This window comes from Emydura macquarii, unplaced genomic scaffold (genome assembly GCF_026122565.2).
Source record: "Emydura macquarii macquarii isolate MOO-44397 ecotype Brisbane River unplaced genomic scaffold, CSIRO-AGI_Emac_v2 contig_1253, whole genome shotgun sequence".
Classification (NCBI taxonomy): Eukaryota; Metazoa; Chordata; order Testudines; family Chelidae; genus Emydura; species Emydura macquarii.
In genome coordinates, this window is record NW_027131390.1 from 63,724,302 (window position 1) to 63,747,939 (window position 23,638).

Below are 23,638 nucleotides of genomic sequence, written 5' to 3' on the forward strand. Positions count from 1 at the left end.
AGTATTATTGTTTTAAGCTAATTCATTGGTCAAGAAAGGCTGGACTGCATAATGTATAGTCTGCTATGGAAGTACTGGGACTACAATGTGAATATTCTTCCTGATTGCCCGTCACTCAACACCCTTTAAAAATGGACAGATTAGTAGCCTATAGGCAAAATTTTACAAAATGTGATGCATTGCACAGGTTACTTGGTCAGTGGTATAGCTTTCAAAAACATTTTAATACCAGAATGAGCAACTGTGTACATGCAGAGAGGTTGCTCAGAAAAAATGAAGCAGAAATTATTTTTACATTTATATGACCTTTTGCCATCATTAGCAGCCCTTAGCATTCCAAGAAAAACGCAGGAACCAATAATATTAGAGCTGAACTTTGGTAACAAAGATTTAGTTTTCAGATACCTATTAAAAAAAGCTTTGATTTGATTAAATACTACCAATGAAACTGAAAACAAAGAGAGCTATATAAACTGCACAAACTAGATATGGTAGTGACAGGATGTGTGTGAACATAATATACTCAGGTAAGAAAAGGACTTGCACAAGTCGTATTAATTTTTATCCACTGGTGTTTCTGAATCACAACTGATAGTGTTAACAATTGTTTAGTTTTGAGCAGCCATGTGAAGTGTCACAACTGGTTAGACCAGAACTAACAAGTTATAGCCTATGAAATGCAATATGAAATTGTATATATTTATACAATTAACATTAAACATTAAATACTGATGCAAAATAGTTTAATTTACTGCATATACCAATACAGATCCTCCTCACAAGAAAACTTGAGCATTTGAGATATTTCATTAAAAGCTACATAATTGACCAATTTATGAATTCTCAGTAACAGAATGCCAATATACTAAATGAACTTTGTGCAGAGAACTGAGTCAAATTTTGGGAAGGCAGCATTGGAATCACGCCCAGCCCATAAGCTCTAGGCAAGGCATAAAGCAGCTGCCTTTCCAGTCTACATGCTGGATGGGTAGGTACAGCCAGCAGCAGTCACCCTTACCCAGAGGTTCTAACCAACAAATCTGCTCATGACAGATAAAACTGGATTAATATGTACTATGGAGGTATCGGCAATGAGTCCACAGTTCAGGCTGTATTGGGATTAGCATTGAGAGCAAGACTAAAATCCCTCCGTCTTGCACTTTAAAGACTGAATTTAGTCTTCAAATTTAGCACAACTCTTCAGAGGATGAGTGAATTTTCTACATAATTTTTTAAGTAAGATCATTACTAACTTTTGCAAAGGAGACATTTACAAATGCTCTGTTCTGAGATTTTGCCCTCTTTTCCCCCTCACATGTATCTGGGTTCTTCTACCTAGTTTGATTTCACACACACTAATAACATCTCACACACAGGCCACCTCTGGACTTTTAAAATTCAACAGAAATGGCCATTCCCCTTGCTCAAGATAACCGTACGTGGTCAGGTGATGCTGCCAGCCTGCCTCACCAACTCCATTCAACCCACAGACCCTAGAGCCAGGGGGGTAGGCAGATTTGTCAGCAGGAGAATGGCGGAAAGAGATGGAGCTTGAGCAGGAAAGAAAGCTATAGGAAGGAGGACCGTGAGGAATGCAGTGCTGCGCAGGGAACTGGAGTCTCTGTGGGAGCCCATATAAGCTGCTGACTCTAAGCTCACAGACTGGGTTCCCAGACACATTGTTGCCTGGTATGCTGAGGGAGTCAGGCAGCATTGCCAAGGCATCAGAGCATCCATCCAGGACTCCTCATGGCATTGCTGCCTGCCGTGCCAAGGAAATTGAGGCAGCATGTCAAGAGGAGACATGTATCATCAGTGTTGCTGCCGCAGTTTGCTTGTACAGCAAGCAGCAGTGCTGTGGGAAGCATGATAGGCAGCTATATAAAGAAAGGCAACAGTGAGGACCTCTATGCACACTTCTGTGTCCTCTTCCCTCCCACCAGGGGAGTCAGGGATTTTAACAAAGGAGGCATGGGGGCCATATCTATGCCCTCCCCTACACCCTTCTTGGAAGATCTCAGTCTCCAACTGTAGTTGTAATCCTGGTGCAATGGCCCTGCTTGGGACTGGCAGACTGGTACTCTCCTCTGGCAACACACAGAAATGTGGCCAGAAAAAGCTGAACACTGCAAGAGGAAGCTGATAGCTCTGTCTGTCAGACACTTCCAACTGCAAGTCTCTGCCTCTGTTATGATGTGAGAAGCAGACGTGAACTACCAGCACGCTGGCATTCCAGCTAGAGAGCATGAAGATCTCAGAGAGCATAGTTTTCCCCCTCCCCCATCTGTGCTAACCCTTCCATGCCAGCTTCAAGTCTCACTCTTCCCGTCCACTCTCTGTGGGGGAAGAGCGTAAGGAGAGCAGGCGTGTGTAATTATGGAGGCAATCCAGACTGGGAATGGAGGACTATGGGATTCTACACAGGGCATAGGGAGAAAGAAAGGCATAGAAGGCCAGGTCAGAGAGCAGCGTGGGGACACAATGAGGAGAATCCAGATTAACATTCACGTGGATAGGTACAAACAACACTAATACAGACTTTTTTTTTTTTAAACATACAAAAACCCCAATCTAGGAAATTCCCATAAACAAGAACACTGTAAAACACATTTAAGGTTGCATATATCAACAACACAGCCACTAGTTAAATCTTCACCCCCCCCCCCTTTGCAGACCACGGCCACGTATGCTCCTTCTCACATCTCCTCACTCCCACCCACCACCCACCACATGTGCTCTCCCTCTGAACAAGACGTCATCTTAATTCTGACCACAAATATTAAATACCAAAAAAACAAAACACAGCGTTATTATAGACATTCAACAATAACTGCCCAGAATGCTAAAGCTTTATTGCAAGCAATTCCCTCCACTGCCACAAATGTAAACTACCAATCAGAAGTCTATGCTACACATAACCATTTACTTCAACGCCACACCAACATCCTGATCAGAAAGCATCCACTTCTAGCCATTCCAGTTGGTAGGAGCAGAGGATGCACATTTTGTGTGGAGGTGGAGGGAGAAGGCATGTTAGCTGTACATGGTGGATGTGGGGGAGGTAATGAGAAGAACTCAGGGTTGTGGGCTGTAAGTGATTTCCCAGTTTTTTATGGTTATGTTGGTGTACAGTTGAGCAATTTTTTAGTGTGTTTTTAGTAGAAGTTTGGGTTTAGGAGGGATAGTATTACAATTGAGCGATCACGAATTAAAATAGGAATAGACATAAGAAAAAGGTGTGAAATGTCAAGTTTTTGCTTTCTTTGACCTTTAAGGTAAATTTATTACAGGTAAAGGGTGCTAGCACTCTAGTACTTCTGCATCATTACAATGTAAGGTCAAGCAGTTTTGTTTTTGTTACCAGCTTGTATTTTTGAAGAATTTTGAACTGTGACATCAAGTTCACTCTGCCCTGAAACAGAACAAAAAGCCTAAGCCTAAGAGTGTGTTTAGAAGGAAACCGGTAAGGTTAGCAAGTCCAAATTTGGAAAATCTTTTGAAGTGTTTGAGCAAATTGTGCTAATTTACGGATTTCTCCACCACTGCTATGTCACATGCTCCTGTTCCCCAGCCAAATTCTCAGCATACACATTGAAAATTAGGTGCTATGAGCTGGATGTCAGTGCAAATCTTCAATGAAAAAGTGTGTGCCTATGTTGGGAGGTTCTGTAAGTGTTTAATCATTAAAGTGAATCTTCACTGCATCTTTTCAATTTCAAATATCTAAACTGCTTACGTTTCTTTAAAGGGAGACAAAAATACCAATGCTCTGATCCCACAAGCTGCTCTGCACAGGTGGACAGCTGGTCCTACATTGAGTTCCACTGACATCAGTAGAGCTTCACGTGGGCAAGGGGGTCTGCTGTGTGGAGCATGTTACAGGATCTAATGTAGTCAGGTTCTTACATCACACTCCTTAGTGAGGTAGCTGGGTTATTACAATGGTACCCATAAATAAACTGCATATAAAAAGTGATTATTTCATAATACATTCTGATCACTTGTGATGTTTTGAAAAGTCTCTGAAGACAAAGTGAACTCAGACTTGTAAGCTAGTTGCTATGTATATTCGTTATATTTTTGCAGCAAGTCTTTCTAAAGGACTTTTAACCAGAGAAGCAAGTTGCAGTAGCCAGACTTAAAACGTGTTAAGACGTAGACGAGATTATAATACCAAAATTTAAAAAAATTCTAAGGGGGTTCCCAAGTGTAGGCTATTAAATACGCGTTTCATAGTCAATTACTAGATACAGCAAGATGTGCATCTACATGATAAGTATTTTGAAACTGTAACACAATCAGGTACTGGAAAAAATGACACCATTGAACCTAAATATTTATTTACCAACTACCAAATATTCACTATAGATGCTCCATTTTTAATTGATTTTGCTATGCCAAGGTAATCCAGCATGTTTTGTTTACGGCTCGACAAAACATTAGTTAAAACCAAATTCACAGATCTGATGTCCACTCTTTTACACAACTAAAGTGCAACATGGATCATAAAAGAACTGGTCTGAAAGGAAAAAACCAAAAAACAGACCAGGTACCAGAAAAATATTTTTCAATTTTATATTTCAATTGATATTTTAAAAAATCTCTCTACAATCCCTGAATTTGGAAGCAACAAAACACCTAGAACAAATAACCCAACAGTTTCACCAAGGTTTCGGAGACCCCTATAATGGCACATGACCTTTATTAAGGCGGTTTTGATTTTCTATTAATGATGTGTGTGCACAAGCATGCATGGCATATTACTGCACATGTGGGATGCATATACTGGATATGAAGTAAAACAGACACCCAAGCACAAGAACTGCATTTATTTTTACCTCATCCGTGTTTCTACAGATCAGATGAGGTTATTTTTTGAACACACAACACCAAGAAAGATTTTGTGTTTCTTTTAGTAATGAGATATAACAAACCCAGTCGAGATATAAGAACTAACGAAGCACTAAATTAATCTTTACAGTATTTTTATGAAGTAAAATCATTAAAAATTTGTGCCACTGCAAAATCCTTCTACCTGGAACTCTGGGGCACTGAGCTCACAACCTCACACCCAGTGCACTAGCTGGTACAGTTGGGATTGCACCCCCTCCCCCAACTTCGAGGGAAGAGACAATGCAAGGATGTTTCTGTACTTTCCGCCTACTCCCTCATCCCTTTTGCACTGGATTTCTCTGGGAATCACCCACACACACACACATGAATCCGCCCTCTCCTTCCGGCAATCTGCAGCAGCAGCAGGAATAAACTCCTCTCAGCAGCAGCAACGAAAACACCCCACAGGGCAGAGAAGCAGCATGTTTTTTTCTTTTTACAGTCCATTTTAACCTTCTCTCTCCCCTTCCCACCCCCATCCTCCTCGCCTTAATGTATCTACAACTACCGAGGAACTATACAGCCCTCATCATCATAGCATCCGAGCACTTAAGCAAGACTGAACAATAACTTTTCACTTCCCTTGCAATAGCTCACACAGCTCCTTTGCTGTAGGATATATAAACACACACGTGCAAACATGTTTTCACACACACTTTCCAGAAGACAACGCACACTTTGCCAAAGGCTCCACGCTGCTGCGCTGCCCGCCCCCCACACACACAGACAGACAGACAGACTACAAAAGCAGAGGTACACATAACATCACACCGAGACGATTCAGCATTTGCAAGAGGGTGCGCACACGCTGCCGCGGGTTCATACACACTCCCTCCGCAACAGGCTGGCTGTCTGCACAAGCACCCCCCGGCCAGACTTTGCAGCGGATCCCAAGTTTTGCAGCAGGCAGCAGCGCAGGCGCTCGCGGGGCACATGAGCCGCGTCTCCATCCCATGCACACTCGCACGCAGGAGGGGACATACATACATACTTCGCAGGACGTTGCTGCTTCTGCTTCTGCTGCCGCTGCCGCCGGCTGCCTGGGGGGGTGGCTCGGTCCTGCCCCGCCGCCGCTACAAACGCAGCCCCGAAGTTACTGCCAAGGATCCCCCCGGCCCCTGCCTGCGCGCTGCTGCCAGCCCAGACTCCGCCTCTCCCATGGACGGGGCGGGTGGGCGAGCCGGGCCCCTCCACCTCCCTGTCCTGTCCCTGCCTGGCCGGGACTCGCGCGCGCGCAGGGAGGAGGGAGCCGCCTCCCCGTCCCGCCCCCGCCCGCACACCCGCCGCGCCGCCCCCTCCCCCTCCCGCGCGGTCACATGGGGAGATTCCGCTCTTGCTCCATGCGCCGCCCTCCGGCCGGCGGCGCCCTCCCACGCGCGGCCGCGTGACGCAGATCCTGGCGTGGGCCGCGGAGGGGCGGGGGCGGCCCCGGCCGGCCGGCTCCTTCTCCCTTTCTGGCGGCGCGGCCTGGGAGCAGCCAGGGCCCCCCTCCGGCTGGTGTGGGGAGGGCACAGAGAAGCGGGGCTGCTTTAGGCGGGGACTGGGGAGCTCCGGTCCGTCCGTCCGTCCACTGCTGTCCCGGCTACCCGCCCCGCGCGTGACCCACCCACCCAGCCCCCGCCGGGAGACTGCTGGTGCGCTGCTTGCAGGGACAGCCCCCACCCCCTGGGACCGGCCCAGAGAGCGCCTCGGGGCGTCCCGCTGAGGCCCACGGTCCGGGGGCTGTAGCCGGGGCGGGGGAAACGCGCCTGAGCTTGGCGCCAGGACAGCTGCTGAAGCGGCCTCGGGCGCTAAAGGGCACGTCCACAAAGCTGCCGTCGGACTCGTCCCCCCTCCTCAGCCCTGAGCCGCCGCCTACCGCGTGCGGCCGGGGCAGGGCAGGGCAGGCCTGGCCTGTGAACGTTCAGGGGACTTGGAGGTGACAGGCGTTTCCCTGCAAGGGTTGCTGCGAGCCTCATCAAACGCGCCCTGCTCACCCACCGGCTTGGAAAGACGAGCCTCGCCCCCCCCCCGCTCTGGAAAAGACAATTGCCTAGTTCCTCCTTTAGCACAGCCACAAACTTTGCCGCCGTGGCTAGGAATTCAGGGGTTTCTCACCCATAGCCAGCCGATCTGTTTAGCCTTTGCCTCATTTGCTTTCGTTGTGAATTTCTTCTAGCCGAAGGACGAAGCTATGCAAGCAGATGTTGTTCTGGGCACTTCTTAAAATTCCCTGTGAGGCAGGTGGGGGTCTACGTGCTAGAGATCTTCCTTGTCGTTAACGCAAGAAGATGGAAGAAAAGGTTCTGCCACTGCTGGCTTTGCACTGGCTTGTACATTTAGCAAATGTGAAAGTGGCAGAGGTGGAAAGTGTAGAGGTGGAATGGATAGTGACAGAGTTGGAAAAACAGTCTGTATGTACACAGGTGCATGACTGAAAATCAGGCTGGACAGTGATGAGCCAATACTCTTTTAAGTGAAAATAGTGCTGATGAGATGTGCCACTTGATAGTACTTGGGAATGAAATTCTGTATCCAAAGCACAGTTAAAGGCACCACAGAAGTGGTATAATCTTTCCCATATCAGTCCTCAACACTAAGGCGGAAGAACCACATCTAGGGGTGAAAAAGCAATTCATCTGGCTTGGATATCTAGTTCCTGCCCTCTCATCTGAGACTGCCAACAAAGGTGCAGATTATAATTCTATTATTTTTGTTGATTATTAACGACTGTTGTGATGGTAGTTTACCAAGAACCAGACCAATTATTTACACATAGGCCTTCAACTGCTAACAACTTTCAAAGTGGGGACCTAGAAGGGAAAAACTCCATATCTTGAGCCAACCCACTAAATCAGCAAGCACCCAGTATATTCCTAGATTTCAGATTTATCTTTAATTCTTTTGTCTAGAGCTGAAAGCAGGTGAACAGTAAACTATTGTGTCCTCTTTCTCCTTTCACATGTCAAGGACTATAAAGATACAAACATTTATTCTAAACTAGTAATCAAACCAGTAATAAAAAGTGAAACTTCTATAAAAGTAAAGGAAGTATTTCTAATAATTCAATAAGTTAATTAAAATTATTGTACTGATCTAATAAAATTGTGCTTTCCATATGTTTAGACAGCTCTTAAATGGGAATGCAGTCTTATCATTTACAGAGACTTTTGCTGGTTGGGATCAAGAATCAAACTGGTAATTTGGGTAGAGTTTCCTTGAAGTGGAATGTGATCATGAGACAAACCATAATTTAATATATAAGATTTGTTGCATGTGTTAACTCTGTGCAATTAGTTGAAATAATATTCCCAGTGGAACCAGGCAAAAATAGGTGTATACAGAGTAAAATAAATTGTCCCTTTTTATATACCTAAATATTCCAGCAAGACTATTTCTTACTGTCTCCTTGATTTTAATAATGACTTCAAATGATGACAGCTGCAATGCTATTTTAGGGAATAGTTTCTAGCCCCTTTGTCTTCCAGTTTGGTAAGAATATGGTGAATTGATTCCCCTTTCTGTAGATTTTTTCTTTTCTGTGAAAACTTGGTCAGAAACCACCTCCCCCTCCCAAAACAAATAAACAAGGATTTCTTTTTGTCTAATATCAAAATGAGGTATTGTGTCCTAGCTCATCAATTACGTGATTCTAGGCTGGACTCAATTACAATTTTATTCTTGTTCTCTATTATTGCTTCATTAGAGGTTCATTTTTAATTTGATGGATTTTTAAAACATACAAAATATCCTCAGACAAAATAAACTGAGGGAAAGCTATATAATATACACTATTTAGCCAACATTAAAAAAGCAAGGCCAAACGATTAAAGGATAATTTAACTGAATTTGAAAGTTTAAATCCTGCTTAGACAGTCTGTAAGAGTGAAAAAAGGATGAAGTAGAAAGGATGAAAAAGCAAAGACAGGGAAAATCTAGAAACTCAATAAAAAGTTTAACTAGTGTTAAATGCTCACCTCAAATGCAAATTTCTTTCTTGCAAATTGTAGACTACACATTTAAGTAGGAGGAAGCCTCTGTCAGAAACATAGCTCTTTTCTTTTTAGAGAGCATTTACCATTGCCTTAAAATCGCTATATTGGTTATTGTGCTTTACTAAAATTCATATTTGTTCGTTTGCATATGTACTTGCCTGTAGGAGGCTGAGTCATGTGCCAAGCCTTTGGTAACCACATTCAAATAAAACTGTTTGTTTTTTTTATTTGTTTTTTTTAATCATCATGTCTGACAGCTTTTGAACCGACTTATTCAGGAAACTATGGTAGATCATCCACCATACCAACTATGTAATTAAGGGCATCTGAAAACTAATATATGATCTGAATAAGTTTTTAAAATGTAAAACATACATTTTAAATGGATACAAGGCTGCATTCTGCCCTCAGTGACATTCACGCAACCTTAGTGAAGTCAGTCAATTTGCACGGATATAACAGGGCAGTACTTGGCATGCTGTCTTCTTTATGTTTTTTTGCAGTAAATCTGCATTTTGTTCATGCTAGTTGCTCATTTCAGCAACCTTAGCACAATAAATACCATTAAGCTGGTGCTCTTGATAGCACTCTCCATACAGGATAAATCAGTTAAGTTCTTTTTTGGAGTAAGATAGCTGAAACAGTAGAAGCCACTATCCAAAACACAGGCCACATGCAACATGAGTCAGAAATTGAGCTACATGAGCAGAGGGGTTTTGCTGGGGACTGTATGCAAAAACGGGGCTGGGAAGAGGTTGTTTGTTTGAGGTATATGTGTCTGTAAGTCAAAGCATCCAGAAGCAATCAGAGAAAGACAGAGAGAAGCAGAAAGCGAGGAAATAGAAAAGGACCCACTTGTAGCATGATTCTGAGAGAAAAAACGTAAGAGACTTTTTTGGGCAGAGTGCTGGCTAGAAAGAGTTTTGGAACTGTGAGCAAAGAAACTGCTTCCTGTTTCATTCCTACTATGTTCTGGAAAACAGAACTCCCTGTACTTCTTTCTTTTGTGTATTTATTTGTAAATAAACAGGATTGCATAAAAAACTCTGAATCTGTCATCAATTTCTCCTCTTAACAAAAACAACCCACAAGACCACTGAATATTGGCTAACCATCCAGATCGAAAGGGGTAACAATACCTATTGCCCTGACAAAGGGTGAGAAATTTTCATGGTGAACCTGCTTGTATCTAAATGGTACTGCTTCTTCCCTCAAAGGCTGCTCTAAAAGTGTCTCCCTCCCTTTATTCTGAAGGTAACTTTCCCTCCTCCTCCTCAACTAGACTGAAGAGTGAAGCATTCTAAGCCTCCTAAATAATTTTCAGCAAAGGCAAAACTAATTAACTGCCTTTTTTTTTTTTTTTGGATACAGTCAGTGCCAGTAATTATTTTGTAAGACCTGTGCTCTTCTGTCTTTTTTTTTATTCTGGCTCTTTGGAACTGTATTAACCGTATACATATTGGCTTGCATAAAGACTGTTTACATTGCTATAAAGGTTCCTATGACAAATTCTGCCTGAATGTTTATGATCCAGATCCTTTGAGTGCCAGCACAGTTATACAAGGCCCCTCTGTTGTTCTCATTGTCTCTCCCTCCACCCACACACACATAATATGGATGAGTAGGAGTTTAGAAGGAGTGAATGCTCCACTTGCCTTGTGTACTGAGATCAAGAAATAGGCAGGTTACTATAGAGGTTGCTGTTCTCAGTCTAACAAAGTGGTGCCACAAATCAGCAGTTGCTCAATCCTGAACATGTTCCTTAGGCAAAACTGTCACTGACTTGAAAGGCAGTTTTGCCTGAGGAAGAACATCAAACTTAGGCCCTGGGTGCATGTGCAGAAATGGACAGTCAATGTATTTAGGACCACTGCAGGGGATGGAAGTAGAGATAGATGAACTCTTACTTAAAGCTGAGATGGGTGTTGTAATATCCTTTATCTTTGGGTCTGGGCCGTGAGTCTACTAATGGACTAGCCACAGAAGTGCATGCAACTTTTCTCCCGGGCATACTGCATGGTTCCCACGAGAAAATGCGATCATGCATTGCCCGGCAAAACCACAAAAATGTTCAGTGCTACCTTCTCTCCTCCCACTCAAAAGGGTTTTGCATATACCCTTAGGCACTACAATAATGATAATTAAAACTGTAAAATATCATACTTCTACAGCACTTTCATCACAAAATACTTTACACACTATACATGTGGCACAACAGAAATGCAGCCACCTCTGGGGGCAAGTAGCAGTAACATTGCACAACAGTGTGGGGAGTGAAATTTTAACCAAAGACATTGCAACAAATCTTACAAAGTGTTCCAAGAGCTATTTAAAGTACACATGGTGCAAACATGCAAAAAATTGTCCACACATCAACCTGTATGGAACTTAGTTTATCTACTCTGGGAGGAAGTAGGGCTGAGTTAATTCCTCCAGTGCATTTGAAGCAGTGATTACAGAGTAGTGTTTTTTCAAATTGATGCTTAGAATACTTAGCCACATCTCCAGCTTCTGATGGGTGTCAATGAAGCCTGGGTAAAAATCACAGCTATCTCCTCTTGGACTGCCCTACCCTAGATAACGAGTCTGGGAGGAAAGGATGAGGTACTCTTGTCTTACATGCCTTCCAACATGATTAGATTTTGGGGTGGTGAGAAGAAAGAGTGGGTCATATGATATGACAGCCATAGCACTCCCCAATAGAAAACAAGGTAGAAGTGTCTTTTGCAGTGCTTTAAGAGAGAAGCCCATATTTTGCCCTGACTCATCTCTCATGCAATGACACAGTAGAGAAGCTGGTGGAAAACCTGACCCTACCAAAGGATTTTCTGACGTCAGAGGCTGAAATGCCCTGGGTCTGTTTACAGTCCCCCTGACCTTTGGGAACCTGTTCTCCAAGGCTTTTTCTGGGGCTAGGGCAGGAGGATAGGATTGGTTGGTAGGGGCCAGAAAATGGAAGGAATCTGAATTGGGATTTGGATTTTGGGACTCTTCATCAAGAGATCTGTGTTTTATGGTTGATTTTCTATGTTTCACGTTTTGTATTTTAACCTATTGTAATATGCTTAAAGTAAGGTGACCAGATAACAAGTGTGAAAAATCAGGATAGAGTGGGGGATAATAGGCACCCATATAAGGCAAAGCCATGAATATCGGGACTGTCCCTATAAAATCAGAACATCTGGTCACCCTAGCCTAAGGCATTGGATAGGTGCAACAAGGAAAATGTCAAAAGAAAGAAATTAAACAAAATCAGGGATCCAGTGACCTGTGTTACTACAAGCTCAGCACAAAGGATACCACACCTTCATAATAGTACCTAACATCGATTTCATATCTTCCTTCTTAAAGTGTTTACAAGCTGTGGGCTAATTTTCATAGATTTTAAGGCCAGAAGGGACCATTATGATCATCTAATCTGACCTCCTGCATAACGCTGGCCATAGAATTTTACCCAATAATTCTTGCATTCAGACCAACAGTTTGTGGTTGAAATTCAGAAACTGCATAAAAGGGTGTAAGTTTAGAGCCACTTACATGCAAATAGACCTACTTGTACCTACTTACACCTGCTCTACTGCTGCATAAAGGTGTCTGAGTGGGTATAATTTACACACAGAAAAGCAGAAGGTGTAAATTAAAATCCCTGATTGGTCCATCAGGTGGCTGGGTTCCTTGCATCCCTCAAAGAATGAGACAGATTCACTTGTGAAACTCGTGGAAACCCTTGGGTGTTTGGAATGGGAGCTCCCCAGCCAACGCTGACCCTCCTACCTGCCCAGCGAGCCCAGTTTCTGTCTCTTCCCCCTGCATGGATCCCAACCCCACAGAGTGCTCTCTGGGGGGGGTCCTGAGAAGACAACAAGGAGTATTTCTGCAGAGGTGGCTGCCCTTTATTTCCCAACTTGTTGCACAAATCTTCAGAGAATAATCTGTCTCTCATTTTATTTCTGATTTCTTAAAACTGACTAAGTACACACATGGTATGGAGGTAGTATATAATACATACAAGAATATGTATGGGATTGATTACTTTTATTCTAACCTCTTCCCCCCCAAAACCTTAGAGTTTATCATGGGTCTGTATAAAATCTGAGTCTCAGATAAATAACCATATACAAGTCCCATAGAATCAAAGAAAAATCAACAGCAAGCAATTATATTCAGGAAGACAAGACAGCAAAGCTGCAAGGCTGCCAACACAGCAGCTGGTATAGCTCCCTTAAGAGCTTCATACAGAATGTCTCCCACGGTTTGGTCCCCAGCTTCCCTGACTGCCACCAGAAGAGATGAAGCAAGGAGGAAGAGGAGGAAGAGCACAATGTGAGGGCGTATGTGGCACTTCACCTCCTCACTACAGTCTGTTTAATTCTGCTAGGTCACAACAACTAGGGGGTCATAACACAATTATTATTTAAAATGTATGTTTTAAACATATTTCTTGAGGATGCTATTAATGTGTGTGAAGAAAACACAAAGTGTTTGCTTTTAATTACGAAGACAGAAAATTAATTGCATATGCATTTATGTTTTCATTATCTACCATTTATATAGCGCCAAAAGTGTCTATAACACGGCAATGAGTGGGATTTGCCGAACAGATGACAATGCCCGTTGAGAGTCCATGCCACAGAGAGTTTACAGTCTAAAGGCACACATAGGTATAAGCTAGTGTAACACACTGCAGAACAAACACAGAACAGGGTGTGGTTTTGATAGCTGGAACTCCTCACTGTACAGGTGGGTAACAAAAACGTTTATGAAGGAGGGTGCATAATGAATATTAAGTGACAGGCTGTTCCAATCAGAAGGGGCAACATGAAAGTGCAAAGTATAAGGAGTGGGCGAAGGAGACAAAAGGAGCAATTGTGAGAGAAGCTTGGGTGGAGACTAGGGAATGGGGTGGTATGTAGGATCTGATGAGAGCAGAGATGTAGACAGGGCAGAGTTGTACAGAGAGTTAAAATGAAGAGAAGTTTTGACCTGATGGGAGGGTGGAAGCCAGGGAGATGTGGTCAGAATGGCAGGAGAGGAAGCCATCTCAGCAGCAGTGCAGTGTGAAGCTTCCTACTGATTCTCAAAGATTAATAGAGTGTAAGGGCAGAAGAGACAGTTAAGTTCATCTAATGTGACCTCCTGTATAAATACAAGACAAAGAATTTCATCTAATAATCTAGTTACTTAGTCCCTTGTCAATAATATGGCATAATAATGATTAATATTACCTAAAAGGTTTGGATTAATCCCTTTAAAACTTCTCAGTCCTTGTCAGACTTTAGACATTTGAGTCATTTCAGTCCTTTTAGGTAAACAAACGGAGAACTCTGCAAGTACATGATTCATAAAAAATTATATTTTGCCTTTGTATGGCACTGCTCACCTGAGGATTTCACATGACTTTACTAACAGTTATTTAATGATCTTCAACACCATTCCATTTGCAAAGTTCTGCATGCGCGGTATTTAGCCATGCCTATTAAAGTCAACAGAAACTGTTCAGCAAAAACTTTGTATATCACTTTGGAAATTGAGATCTTTATGGTCTTCTCCCTTGGGGCAGCGCGGGGAGTCAAAGCAACTTAAGCTTGTACAAAGGGGGTCTGAATACAATTCATGAAGAGGAAAGGCCGCTACACAGTATGCTACCATCACTAGCACCGTATAGCTGATGGCATCTGCTTTGTACAAGCTAAGCATCAGAGTCATTCTGCATTGGGCAGAGGGCATGGCTAGCAGGTGGGGGAAGGAGTAGGGAATAGTTGCTTTTCATGACGTTCTCCTCCTTCAACTGCATAAGCTCTAAAAATAGAATCCAACAAAGCTATGAGCAGCTTCCACATGTTCTGTGGCCCCCCAGTGTCCACAGTCAGATGACCTCCTCCACCAATGAGAGACTGACAGCAACACTGCACAGGAGACAGCCGTGTCGTCACTGCAGAGAATATGAGAGGTATATGGAAGTAGGGAGAACCCTATAAACAGGAATGGATCCACAAGGATTCCACTGCCATCAGCTGTGAATCAGAGCCATACATGTGAATGCTAGCCACAACTCCTGCCCAGTCCACCTCCTGCCTGCCACATCATACCAATGGGAATATGTAGCAGTGCTGATCTCCACCTGCTGTCACTCCACAGCTGTCACAGCTGTCACTCCACCTGCTGTCACTCAGGAAGGTGTGTTCTCCTGAGCTGGGTAACCTAGTGCAGTTTCATTACGAGGAAATAATGTGCATATCTGCTAGGTAAAATCTATCCTGAGTTACAAAAAGGGAGGCAAAATTGTGAGTAAGTTTAATGCTCATAGAGTGAGAGACTAATAGGACTAGTTAGAACTACACAAAATGCAGTAAGGGACTGTGCAAACCTCCCCCATGCAACTCAATCAATTCAGATCAATCTGGAGTTACAACAACCTTGCTATAACTATCCTGAGCTTCTCCTTAATAGAAATAGATGGTAGTTCAATGGGTTTTGGATACTGACAAATAAAGATCAGGATGGGACCACCAAAAGAATCCATTACTTAAACAAAACCAATATGTGAACTCCTGTTTCCAGAGGCGCAAGGCAAGTGCATTGCACTAATATCACCATCAAAACCCCATCTAAGTTTCTCAATACCTTTTTTCAGTGGTAAGAATTTTTTTTTTAATTTAATTCTTTGGTTTGTAAAAATAGTTGGGGGGGAGGGAAGGGAACCTGGTTTGAGTGACAGCGAGTGTGGCTTTGCACCCCAGGAGTGGGTGTTTGGCTTAGCATCCAGTCACTTAGATCTCATCACTACCCTGAGGTGGTTTTTAGTTTGTAACTTTAATCTTTCTCTCTCCCTAGGCGTGGGAGAGCAGCTTGTTGATGGGTAAATTCTATAGCCTCTCTCCCTCTCTCTCTCTGCTTTTTCCATGTATGTAGTGTGTGTTCTGTATGCCTTACCTAATTTATGACTCTGGATAAAAACTGAGACCACAAGCAGACAGTAAGTGAGTAAGTGTGATCATTCCCAGTGGAACAGCTTCCATAAGGATAGGTATGGAGACAAAACACCTAAAGTTCCCTAAAGACAAGGCATGTCAGGGCCAGCAGCACAAGCCTTCATTGCAGGAAGGTGATTGCCCAGGGAAATGAGCAACAACCAATAAAAACTCTAACTTAGTAATAAAAAACTTAACTACACACAATGTTGTATGCTTGTATTTAAGAATAACAGAGCTGCTGCAAATGCGATGTCTATGCAGTGTCTTTGGCAGTATCACCTAAAGATTAGAGCAAAGGGTAAGAAGTCAGGATTCCTAGATACTAAACCAAGATGATTGGCTTGCTGTGTGACCTTAGGCAAGTCACTCAGACCAAACTTTTCAAACTTGGATGCCTAAAAATGGGGGTGAAATCCTGGCTCCTTTGAAGGGAGTGGCAAAACTCCTGTTTGACTTGAATGGGACCAGGATTTTACCCAAGCTAGGTAGTCACCTAAATCCATATTTAGGCACTTTAAAACAGTCTGGTTTTCAGCTGTGCTGAACACTCAGCTCCCATTCCACCACTGACTTTTAAATGGATTTAGGCAACTATCTTTAGGCACATAGGTTTGAATATTTTGGTTTGAATCTTGTTGTACTTGATTTTACCCATCTGTCAAATATGGATAATACATATCTACTTCACAGGGGTTTTGTGAAACCAAATGTCTATAAAGAACCTTGAAATCCACAGGGGAAAGGAGCTACAGAATTGCAAAGTACAATTCTGAACACATTCCAGGTCCTTTCTTTCAGTAAGGAGAAGGCTTCTACACTCTCCAGCAGCTTCCCCCTTGGCAATGATTTAAGTGTAGGCAGTGGTCATAATCAGGAAATGCCTCCTCCAATTTACAACTGGTGATACCACCTGTGCCTGTCTAATTCCAGCCAAAACAAACATCTTCATGCCCACTTGTGAGGAAGGGAAGAGGATCCAACAATGACAATGCAAAGTCTGAGGGAATAGTGAAAGTAGTGGTTCTGGTTTAAGCACTGATTTTTTCTGGAGGTTTGTTGTTTTTTACTGGTAGGAGATTTTCTCTTTCTTTGTAAATACAAATAGTAGTTGAGAGTAACTGACTCTGCAGCACATCGATTGAGGGGTGCACTTAGCAGCAAGGGCTGCATATTAGGCCAGGACTACACTATACATTTACATTGGGTATAACTAGGTCGTCCAGGGGTGTAGATACACCCCCTGAGCGACGCAGTCACACCGACCTAACCCCCGTGTAGACAGCACTATGTCGATGGGAGGACTTCTTCCGTCGACATAGCTACTGCCTGTTGCGGAGGTGGATTAACTACGCCGACAGAAAAGCTCTCCCATCGGCATAGTAGCATCTTCACTGAAGTGCTACTGTGGCACAGCTGCGTATTTTAAGTGTAGACCTGCCCTTAGTTATTGCCTAAGGGGTGAGGATATGGCTTGCTTGGACAGAAGAATATCATTAATTAAAGGACTTTATCAACCAGGATTGAATTTAAAGGTACTGGACACTAGGGGGACCACGGTGGTGGGTACACTAGTTTATAAGGCCACTACTCTGTCCTTCAGTTCCCTCAAGACGGGAGAGTTTACCACAAGGCCTACAAGAAATTAGCCATCTAATAACGTAATAATGGTAAGGCAGAAGGCCAGCTGGGGAATAGCATGTGCATGTAGGCAGATGCACGTGAGTGCAAATTGGTTGTATATTTTATCCCTCTCCCTTACTCTTAGTTTGTTGCTCATCTTCTAGGAGTATGAGCTCTTTGGGACATGAATTGTGTCTTATTAGTTGCTTTGACAGCCTAGCATATTGCGAGTGCTAGTGTAATACAAATAAATTATAACAACAATAGAAGTCTTGACTAAAGCTGGGTAAACTTTTTCGGCTGAAACTTTTTTCCAGAAAAAAAATGCAGATTCAGCAACACCAAAATAATTCAATAATTCATGACGCTTTTGATTAAGTCTTCTTTGGGGAGAAAGATCTGGAAAAAAAGTCAAAGTGTTTCAATTTGACATTTTTTAAATGAAATGTTTTGATTTTCCAATTCCAAATGACTTTTCCTTTTGAAATTTCCTTCAGTTTTATGGGGGAAAAAACCCTAAGAAAATCCTGTTCAAAATCAAAACAAAACATTTAGTTTTAGGTTGAACAAAACACTTAGTTTGACCCCAAGTTAATTTTTTTAAACCTTTTGAGTCATTGAAGAATTAAAACATTCAGCTTTGAGTAGCTCCAAAATGATTTTTTGTTTTTGATTATTCAAGACTTGCCAGCGAATTGAAAAAATCATTTATTCACTTAGTTCTAGTCTTGATTACTCATCATAATGAAATATCCTGTGGCTCTTTTCACAAATGTAGGAGTGTTGGACCCCATGCCCTAGACATTACAATTTGAGGTAAGTACATTCTGTTTGCTTAAATCCTCTACATTTTTAATTAGATATGGCAAGCTTCTTGACTGCTTCCTACTGTGCACTATTGCTGCACACTCTTAAATAGCTACTGCAGTCCACTCTAGACCTGCACTTCAGTGCTAGTTGAAGTGATTCCTGGAACCTCCAGGATGACAGCTTATTTATTATTTTAATATACCACTTGTCTCATGACTGATCCTGTATGGGATACTATAACCTAGTCTCACTTGGGGAACCAGAAACTCAAGGTAATGTGTTCTTTAGAAAGTATCATACATGAGTTCAGCTGAAACCAATATTAGAAAGGGAAGTCTAGCTCCTGACATTTATGTATTTAGCAAGGGACCCTCCTTGAATTTCAAAACGAGATAGTCCAGACAGAATTAATAGACAAACATTTTTAAAAGTACTAATTAATTCTGGGTGTCTTAATGTTTCAGGTATTCAAGCTGAGATGCATACATTAGGGTCCAATTCTGCTCCTAGTGACAAAAATCCCATTGATTTCAGTAGTGCTGGATCTGGTGCTTAAGGCCTGATTTTCAGATTTACTATGCACCTGCATCTTCCATTGACTTCATCAGGAGTCATGAGTACTCAGCTCCTCTGAAAGATCAGACTCCAGATGCTTAGGTTGGACACCCAAAAATTAGTGCATACTTTTTATAATTTTGTCCATAAGAACATAGGAATTGCCAGACTGGATTAGAGTTGAGGTCCATCTAATCCAGTATCCTGTTTCTGCCAATGGCCACTACCAAATGCTTCAGAGGAAGGTATAAAAACCTCACTGTAGGCAGATGGAGGGTAAATCTCTCCTTCCACTCCGATAGTTATTGGCTTAAACCCTGAAGCACGAACCCTGAAGCATGAGTTTTAATGTCCCTTGCAAAATATTGTTATCATTCATTATAATTTTGAATATTCTTGATAAATTTCCAATCCCTTTTTGCATCTTGCTAAGTTCTTTCCTTAGTACCATCCTGTGGCAGTGAGTGCAAAGTCAAATTACACATTGTGTGAAAAAGCATTTCCTTTTATCACTTTTGAATTTCCCACTTTTTATTTCCTTGAATGTGTTATGAGATCAGGGAACAGAAGCTCCAGATAGTCCTCTCTAAACCATTCATTATTTTATAATGTCTCCTTTTATTTGTCTCTTTAAGGTAAGCAATCCAATCTTTTCAATCTCTCTTCACAGCAGAGTTGTTTCAGGCCCTTGATCAGTCTCATCACCCTTCTCTGAACTTCCTCTAGTTCTGCAATATCTTTTTTGAGAGGGGGTGACCAATACCATTCACAGTATTCCAGATGAGACTGCCCCATTGATTTACAGAAAGGCATAACAACATTCCTTATGCATCCTCACGATTTGTTAGCTTTTTTGACTGCAGCTGCACACCCACCAGAGATTTTCATCAAACTGTCTACAGTGATGCCCAGGTTCCTATGTGGAGTTGATACAGCTAATCTAGAACCATAATATCTATAATGTACATAATTTAGCCGTAATGTGCAAATGCTGACTTATGTCAGCTATGCAAAAGTAGCACTTGGAGAACAGACATCAGTCGAGACAACTGTAGGATCTGAGACACCTTCAGAAACCAAGTTATAAGGAAATATGATAAATGAGGTGGTGCAAGACCTTGAATTACTTAGCATGAATAAGGACAAAAATTTAAGAATTAATGCACTGACAGACTGGGAGACAGTGTATGGCCACAGCTCAGGAGCCGTATGAGCAGACAATTTAGTTGTGGCCAGGAATCTGACTGATGCATTTAGGATCTTATACATTTAGGATCTTGTTTATTTGGGGGAAAATAGTCCTGAATTTAGAGATAGGTGGGAAGGTAACCAAGGGGTTCACCAATAACAGAGTGGGTGAAGTGAATGCCAGAGAATTCTAGGAGAAGGTGAATAAGAAAAAGAAAGGAAAGAGAGGGCTGTGGCTGTAATTTATCTATCTACTGTAGGTTCAGTGAGGCTTTTGATAAGATATCATATAGAAAGTTTGTTAAGTCAAAAGTTCTGCATCAGCTCTTGGACCTGAACTGAAAGTTTGTTGGCAAAAAAGGGGCCAGAGAGGATAGAAAACCCTCAGTCCTCAGAAGAGTTAGAAGTGTGGCCAGCCAGAGGCCCTTAACAAATCTGATCTGTGTTTTGCATTCTATGCAATTCCGAAAGGTCAATATCAGGTCCCAGCAGTGTCCCCTTTCCCTCTAGTTCATTTGCCAACTGGACCTTTATCTTTAAATCTCCCTGGCCATGTCTCAGGCCAGATATCAAATTCACCGCTGAAAAAGGTCTAACAGTTGTTACGAAACAATAACCTGTTCAATCTTATTGGAATTCAAATTCAGATCAACCCAACCCTCAAAAGATGCCACACTCTTATTACAAATACAATTTAAGCCTCTTTTTGTACCATGAGAATAGCAGAGAGGCAATAACCTACTGTGACAGTTGATATGCAGCTAGCTAATTGAAATCATGGTCCCACTTGAAAGTATTTTAGCTAGTTATTTTCATTCTAAAAAATACATATGGGAAGAGGACAAAAGGATCAGAATAAACAACAAAAACACTTTTTGACATTTCTTTACCCAATCTGCTTCAGTTGTGTTTCCCTTTTTTAATGCCTGTCTGCTATTTCATTTCCCACACCCAGTATAACCTCAAAGCTGTTTCTTGGATAACTTATATTCTTTTTGCCGTGGATTTTGCTGAATAGGCCCATTTGGCTACAGCAAGCATTTACTAGTCTCTGTTTGAAAAAGTACATTCCTGTTGTCTGATCCTATAATTATCTGGGTATGAATTTGTAGTGGGCAGGTTCTCATCTCCCAATTCAGTTTTTATTTTAAATAGACAAAGAAAAGAAGAAACTGTTCAGCCTCACGAATCTACAAACCTTTTGATCTTTAGTGTTTGGGTGTTTTTTCAGTTAAATACAGTAGTGACAAACATGCATATGAGTGACTGACAAGCCAGCATACAAAGACTGATAAACACATGTATCTAAAATTCCAAAAAGACACTCAACATTTTTCCCCTCATCACATGGGAAAATCTCCCTGTCAAAATTTGTAACGCTGCCACCCTCTCTTCTTTCAAATCCTTCTGTAAAACATACCTCTTCCATGATGCCTGCAGATCACTCCCATCTGGCATTGGTTAAGCAAGTGGCAAGTTGTGACTGCTTTTCTGTTTGTTCTATTGTTATCTCATCCTTCCAATCTACTTCCATCCGATTTGACTGTTAAATCCACCTCCAGTGTCCTGGCTGACCAAGCAGACTCTGAGTTATCTGGGACAGGGGCTGTCTTCTTTGTTACTTAAAAAAAAAACCAACGAGAGTCCTGTAGCACTTTAAAGACCAACAATTTTAATTCTGCAGGCATAAGCTTTTGTGGGCTGCAACCCAGTTCGTCAGATGCAAGAAACAGAAATCAGATAGGGGTATATATATACATCCAAGGGTAAGGAACAACAATGGGGAAGGTAGGTGTTAGCAAAGTCCATTCAGTTAGAGTAGATGAGGCCTATTCACAACCATTGATTAGAAGGTGAGAATGTGTGGGGTCCTGTCCTTGATTGGGGTGCCCAGGCACTACAGTAATACTAGCCATTACTAATAACATTTTTCTTGCTGCATCCCCCCAAATCAGCTACTCTTTCTCCTGTGACTCCATATCCTAGTATCATAATGCCAGCTTCTGAGGCACTTGAAATGAGGCACCAATTCCATCAGCACCTCAAAAGACCCCTGGCAACTTTACCCACTGTCTTGTCTTCTTCTCTCATGGATTTAGAATAGGGGCCTCCCCTCTTTCTCCTTCCTTTCTGGCTTCTTGGGGCGGTGCTCAATTTGTTGTCCCGTCTTGTCATCCCCTTTGTTGGGATCTCAGACAGAATGAGTGAGGCTGGAATAGGCAATACCCTTGTGACCCCATGTAGGGATGCAGGGCAGTCCCTCCTTGTCAGTCTGTGAGGGAGGCCACACCCCCTCCCCCACACTGTCACAGCTGTGCGGGCAGGCTCAAAGCAGGGAACTAGCTCTATCTGTTGCCCAGGCCTTCAAGCAGGGCATGGCCCACCAAGCAGTTCATGCCCCCGGGCCCTCAGGCAGAGTGGGGCAGGGGTGAGCAGCAAACACAGTCTAGGGGCCTAGGTAAAGGGCTGAGCGCCAAATGGTCTAGGGCTCAGGTCTTTGGTGGGGGTACCTGAGGTTCGGGATTGTCATTCTCCCTGGTGTAAACAGCTAGCGGCAGCCCCAGCAGCTCCTTGGCATCCCACGCATTTTGGATTCCAGCTCCAGCAGTAGGGGAGAGATGTCCTTCTCCTCCAACAGCTTCCCCCACAACTGACCCTTTATACTTCCCCTTCCTGCCCTGCTCTGCCCATCTGCTCCTAGTGCGGGGGGCATGGATGCCCTGGCTCTGCCCACCAGGGGGCAGGTGTGGGTGTTTCCCTGTCCATTTCAGAGGGAGGCCACGCCCCCTCGCTGCACCCCACAAAAACCTCCGGCCAGTAACTCACCTTGAGGTTGCAACCACCTGTTGTTCTGCAATGAGACTCCTGTAATACACTTTCTTAGGTGGGAGCAAGCTAGGCAGAGGGGCTGAGTGATACTGCAATAGAAGGAAGAGAGAGATCTGAGCCATATTTTAGCAGTACTTTGGTTTGATGCAGATTTAGGTGTATCCTTCATTTCAGTTCCTAGTGCCTGCAAACATCCAGCAAGGCCCCCACCCTCCCCTTTTTTTTTTTAAACTTTTACTCAGTGTTCAGATTGGAAAATACAGAATTTAAACACTTACTAGAGCTGATAGCTATAACATAACAGTGTTTGACTTGTCTGACTACAGGCCTGATTCTGCAAGTATAGAGCTCCCACAACTCAGCACTGCAGCGGAATAGCGGAACTTCCGCCCAAATCCTCATAAGGTATTTAGGCATCTAACTCCCACTGATTTGGGTGCCTAAATACCTTTGAAGATCTGGGCCACAGACCCAATAAAATAATTAAGTAAGTAGGCATTGCAAGCAATCCTACTGATTTCAGTGGTTCTACTCAGATGCTTAAGTACCTTACTGAAACAGGACCTTACTCTGTAAGCACTTTCAGGCAAGGAATATGTTTTGGCCTATGTTTGTGAAGTTACAAGTTTGTGCACCATGCAAGTTTATGGTACAGTACATTATTATTATTACAGTAGAGCCTCAGAACCCCGATCAAGGATGTGGGACCCATTGTGCTAAGTACTGTACAGATAAATAACAAAGAAGACAATCTCTGCCCTGGACAGCTCACAATCTACATTCCAGACAAAAGGC

At 42.8% G+C, this 23,638-nt stretch overlaps 1 protein-coding gene across 2 annotated transcripts in view; it reads right to left on the reverse strand.

Moving 5' to 3' along the window:
• NAB1 (NGFI-A binding protein 1) overlaps positions 1 to 7,005 on the reverse strand; it is a 33,192-nt gene extending 26,187 nt beyond the window's left edge. The window contains exon 1 of one of the 2 annotated variants that reach the window (XM_067549014.1): positions 6,991 to 7,005. The gene's annotated coding sequence lies outside the window, so the exon portion shown is untranslated. Of the gene's footprint in view, positions 1 to 5,884; positions 5,981 to 6,990 lie in introns of those variants that run through there. The other variant, XM_067549013.1, reaches the window with a different exon arrangement.
• Positions 7,006 to 23,638: the final 16,633 nt, after the last annotated feature.